This window comes from Dermacentor andersoni, chromosome 2 (genome assembly GCF_023375885.2).
Source record: "Dermacentor andersoni chromosome 2, qqDerAnde1_hic_scaffold, whole genome shotgun sequence".
Classification (NCBI taxonomy): Eukaryota; Metazoa; Arthropoda; class Arachnida; order Ixodida; family Ixodidae; genus Dermacentor; species Dermacentor andersoni.
In genome coordinates this window covers 175,963,032-175,969,338 of record NC_092815.1, presented here as the reverse complement: position 1 = coordinate 175,969,338, position 6,307 = coordinate 175,963,032, and positions in this window count along the sequence as shown.

Sequence of the window (6,307 nt, the reverse complement as noted above, 5' to 3'; positions counted from 1 at the left end):
GGCCGTGGACAGCGAGCCTCGAAAACCCGCCATCTTCGGGAAAGTGTACTGACATACTTTCGTAGTCGTAAAACCTCTACCAGATGATTCTTGCATGCAAGAAGATGACCCTCAGCAAGTGCGCAGGTTGGGAAACACTCATATTTCAGTGTAATAACAAAGTTAGTCTGGAAGCGCCGGACCTTTCATCGTCGACATTATCGTCACTAGAATAGCAGCTTGGGCTTGTTGGTTTTCCATCCTGCTAGTAACAGCGCAAAATGTAGACAAGGGACGAGACAAGAAGACACCACAAGCGCTGACTTGTGGTGTCTTCTTGTCTCGTCCCTTGTCTACATTTTGCGCTGTTACTAGCAGGATTATCGTCACGTCATGCCACAGAGAAAAATTGGCTGACTTCATGTACTAAAAAGGTTAGATATCACAATGGCCATCAAGCCGAGGAGGTGGCCATTGCTCTGGCCATCGCCGACCCCGAGTGCACGACTGTGCTCTGTGATTCTAGGACGGCAGTGAAAAATTACGCCAGAGCAAGGGTATGTGGTGAAGCCGCGCGTGTGTTGCGTGTGGTCGATCTCGCGAGTGAAAGTCGGTGTGTGGTGATAAAGTGGTTTCCGGCCCACATGGGCAGTGATGTGTCAGATCGCGGCAACGCTAACCACAACGAGACGGCGAACGCGGTGGCGCGAGGACTAACCAACCGTGCCACTGCTACTACAGCCGACCCGTCGTGGTGGTGGGAAACCAAGGACAAAATGACTTCCTACAACGAAATTGTGAAATGGTACCAACTAGAGCGAAGGACTATGCCGCCACCTCATCCGGGCTTGACCCGTAAGGAGGCGGTTTTATATCGACAACTTCAAACGGGGTCGTTATTCACCCCGGTGCTGATGAGGCACGTGTGTCCAAGTGTTTATGAAAGTGATCTGTGTTGTGTGTGCCGAAAGGAAAGAGCCACTGCAGCTCACATCCTTTGGGACTGTGCTATGAATCCGCATGAAGCTGCAACGATAACAACGATCCCGCCGCGGCTCGAGGCCGCAACGAGGTGCTATGACCAAGATGTCCAAACCCAGGCCGTCCAGCAGATCTCGGCGGCCCTCGAAAGGCAACGACCGAGCGAAACCGGAGGGAGGCTGCCACTCCAAAAGAGGGGCAGGCGCGGTCGACCAAAGGGAATAGTGCGGCCGCGGCCGAATTAGAGGCGCCACACGCCGCGAAGACGTCATGGCCGCATCACGGTAACGCCTCCCTAACAGGGGAGGCTAATCGTTCTGCAGGCGTTCACAACAAAGTTTCTTCACTCACTCATCACAATGGCGTTCTTAAATGTTGTTGTCGTTGTTGCTGATAATAATAATAATAATAATAATAATAATAATAATAATAATAATATTTATTTATGCACCACAAGAAAAAAATACATAGTAAGCGGGCCTGTCGAAGCCTAAATGGCTTGTGTGACTAGGCCCGGCAGTGCCGGCAACAGCGATGAGGTCAGTGTGTGTACATACATGCGTAACCTTAGTGCCGACAAAATATTGTGCATAAATGAAAAATAAATACATGTCAATACAATGTAGCGTGAACATATTTTCACACTTATATAGATGAAAAACAAAATTTCGATACATGGTAGTCCAACATAGTGAACATTTTTTTTAATGCTTACATAGAACAAAAAACAAAAATTAAAAACAAGTTATGGCAACGTAATGAACATTTTTGTAAGCTCATAAAGATATACAGGTTAATACAACCAAATTACTTCAAATAAACACATACCCATACATAAAAGAAAACTCAAATGGAAGATAACATCTTCTTTAAAACCTTTTTTGACTGAACCGAGAAAAATTCATCAGGTAGATCATTAAAGATTTTGGGCACATAGACGCATCGCCGTGCCTCGCCATACCGAGTTGATGAACGAGGAACATTGAAACGAATGTTGTCCCTCAAAAGTCGAGGAGCTACATATTTTTCTCGGAATTGGTTGTTCCAAAAATGACGAAGAACAACAGTTTGCTTAAATAAGGACTGAGATGAAGGAAAACCTAACGCGGAAAATGAATTGTCACCTGACATCTGGCCGCAGCCATAGGCAACACTTTTCAATATATTTTTTAGTAAACTGTCAATTCTCGTCCGCCATCTCAATGCGCAGAAAGCGAAAACGGAGATTCCGTATCGCAAGATGCTGTATGCGAGTGCATGCACTATGGTTTTCTTTACCGATAATGGCGTGAAACCTTTTATATTAAAAAGCAACCAAGCGACACTCCTAAGTTTGCCACACAGATATGCCAAATGAAGCTGCCATGACATGCTGCTATCAATAAATAAACCGAGATATTTCACAGAGTCTACATACTGAACAGGGGTACATGTACATGAAATGCAGTGCTGGTCATGCAAGAATACTGGAATGTTTATTGCTGTGGTCTTTAAGGGATTTCTAAAACATATTAACTGTGTCTTCCTGATATTTACATTAATACAATTTTTCGCAAACCAGTGCATTACACTGTATATTGTATTTTGCAGGGCGCCGACAGCCTTTTCATAATTTATATGCTTTGTTAATATAACCGTATCGTCAGCATACTGATAGATAGTGCCTTTAGAAATTACTAGAGGAAGATCGTTTACGAATATGTTAAATAAAAGAGGTGATAAAATTTAGCCCTGGGGAACACCGGCTGTAAGCCGTTGCTTGCTACTGACGGTTTCCTTGTCACCCATAACTATCTGTGACCTACCACACATGTAGTTTCGCAGTACCCTCTGGAATGGTCCTCTGAATCCCATTAAAGTTAATTTCTCTAGTAAAATGTTATGATTAACTGTGTCAAAAGCTTTCGCTATGTCTAGAAATAGCGCACAGGTGAATAAGTTGTTTTCAAATGCAGAATATACTTCATCTGAGAATTCTTCCAATAGGACTGTAGTACCTCGATTCACAACAAAACCAAACTGTCTGGGCGATAAAATCGAAAACTTCATTAAGAAAGACATCATGCATTCGTAAAGGAATTTTTCTAGTATTTGGGAAAGTACCGGCAAAATTGAGATTGGCCGATAGTTTTCAATGTTATCTTTCCTGCCTCCTTTATATAGTGGCTTAACTATAGCCGTTTTCAGAGTCTCGGGAATTACTGCAGTTTCTAAAAAGCCATTGATTAAAAAAAGCAAGATGTTAGCAAGCACATCGAAGTTTCTTCGCAGAGTGCCTACAGATATGCCATCTATTCCTGGTGGTTTATTTTGCCGAAAACTAAAAAGAATCCTTTTCAGGTCAGGTGTTGATAAGCTAGGCAAGAAAGCGGATGCCGACACAGATTCCTTCAACGTGCAATTATTTTCCTCTTGGGATAAAGTGTTTTCAGAAGCACGCGAAAAAAAGCGGTTGAATGCGTTAACTACCACTATTTTGTCATCTAGAAATGTGTCAATGGGATTAGAAGGCACGTCACTTCCTCTCCTAAGATTATTTATTATAGACCACGTTTTCGCGGGACTTTTGCGCGACTGGTTGAATTTATTTAAAAAATACATTCTCTTTGCTGTTCGCAATAGCCCGACTACCCTGTTTCTTGTAATTTTATATTCAGCTTTTAATCTCTCATTTTTAGGAGAGCGTTTGCAGCGCTTCCAGAGCCAATCCTTAAAAGATATGGCATGCATAATATCGGCATTAAGCCAGCTAACATTATTTCTGCATTTTTTCATGACAGTATATGTGCTTAGGTGCTCAAAGTGTTTAAGTTGAGTGGAGAACTTTTCGTATACCTTATCGGGTGCACTGCCATCGATTAGCAAAGACCAGGCAAAATTAGTGATGTGTTGGTCCAACATTTTTGTATTAGTGATTTGGATTTTCACGTTATTTCTTTTTGTGTTCCCAACCGATTGATGTTCTGTAGATAGAGAAGGCTTCGAAAGGCGACATGCCACAAAGTAGTGGTCAGCTAATCTCCGATTTATGACGCAAGCAGCCACAGAATAGTCAGATGCGCGCACCACAATGTGGTCTATGCAGGACGCTACGACTCGGTTATTTAAGCACTCTTCTCTAGTCGGATGATTTATGATGGATTCCAAACCATAAGAAGACAAAATGGATAAGTAATCGGAAACAGTGGTTGACGTGACGCATAGAGTATTTATGTTCAAATCACCAGCTAAGCATAACTGCACAGTTGAACCCCATTTGCCCAGTATTTCATCGAGCTCTACCAAGAATCGCCTCACACTGTTACAAGGTGGACGATATATCGAAAGTAGGATTAGATCTGTATTTGAAAGATTTATTTTTATGGCCAGGCATTCCGCCTGAACGAACGTAATATCTATTCCAGACGTCACATACATGTCACGAACAAAAATCGCTAAACCCCCTCCACGCCCTCGTGGCCGGGTCACGAAATGTGAACGATAACCAGACAGCGTAAACATATCAGCCCCGACTTGTGGTATATTTATCTCAGTGAGAACAAAAGCGTCAACGTAATTGCTAGCCGCTTCCGCTATCTCTTTAAATTCGTTCCAGTACTTTCGTAGGCTTCTTATGTTTACGCTGACGAAAGTAAAATTATGTTGTGACCTCACGCAAAACGTACTTTTGAAACTTCTAAAATCAGGAACCACACAGAAACTAGATGCCATGCTGCTTAAACAATCCTAGCAATATCAGCTGGCCTGATTACTCGGATCAAAGGTGCACCTTCGTCCTTCTTTACAAAAATCTTACCACCTTTTACCCAGGCGAACTTGTACCCGTTTTCCATAGATACGGTTCTTGCATGCCAAAACAAACTGCGATTTGCCTTTGTCAAGTTATCGTTGAAAAACAATTTGGGTAGAGAATCGTTCTGGTGTAATCGCCGCAGCTTTCCTCGTGCATCAAACCAAGCTTCTCTCGCTATCGAAGTGAATCGTATCAGGACTGTCGGGATTGTTTTACGTTTACTAGGCAAGCGGTGCACCGCTTATATCAGCGCTTGAAAAGTTCGTTAGCTCTAGCTTAATGGCTACCTCTGATAAAACATGCCTGAGGTTTTCATTTTGTTCCAGTGGAAGGCCTTCAATTTCCAAGTTATTCTTTCTATTGTATTGTTCGTTCTCATTCTGTAAATCCTGCAGAAGATCAAGCTGTATCGCTTGGGCCTTGACCGTTTCATTCAAGCGCAAGATTTCCTCTTCCTGGACCTTTCCGCGTTCTTTGTTAGCGTTCATCTCCTTCAGTACTGAGTCATACTGTTTAGACATAAATGAGACCGATTCCTCTAGGTTATTAACAGTCATGGAAAGCTTAGTAAACTCGGTTTTCAGCAGAAGCAGGGAATCCACTTTTGCATGCAGAGTTAACAAAGAAGCAATACTGTCTTTTATTTCCCTGAGCTCAGAAGCCAAGGATGGCTCTGCAGAACTGCTGTTCCCTGTCTGGCTACAATCCATCTGCGATGCTGAAACGTCTCGCTGCCTGCCAGCCCGACAGGTTTTGCAGACCCACGTTTCTCGCTTATCTTGGCTCTTGTTCGCAAAAGTACTAGGTGCTATGCCTGAACAAGGTTGACCCAAATGGTAGCCATGTTTACATTCAGCGCACGATATAAAACGACCATCATCGGGTAACGCACTGTGGCAAGCAATGCACTCTTCAAATACCATGATAAAAGAAAACGAGGTACTTTCACGAGCTCAACGAGTCAGTCCGGCGGAGAAAGGTGAAAACAACCGAGAATCAAAGGCAACTGTTCTTACCTAACAGGAAGAACAAGCGATTATGACAGGTTCACACGCTCCGCCGGACTGCAGCCGCTCGTGGGGGAACGCTCGGTTTTACAGTTTCCAGTTCTTCGTGTGATGCTTTGATTGGTCGGCGCTGGACCCTCGTTGAACGATGTCAGCTCAGCACGTGCAAGTGTCAGGTGTCTGGTGGGTTGATGACGTCAGACGGTGCAGAGCTTGCGATCCATGCGGTAGATCGATCAGGCACGTCAACCGTTTTCGAGTGCTACGACGCAGGCAGACCTAACAAGAAGAACAAGCGATTATGACAGGTTCACACGCTCCGCCGGACTGCAGCCGCTCGTGGGGGAACGCTCGGTTTTACAGTTTCCAGTTCTTCGTGTGATGCTTTGATTGGTCGGCGCTGGACCCTCGTTGAACGATGTCAGCTCAGCACGTGCAAGTGTCAGGTGTCTGGTGGGTTGATGACGTCAGACGGTGCAGAGCTTGCGATCCATGCGGTAGATCGATCAGGCACGTCAACCGTTTTCGAGTGCTACGACGCAGGCAG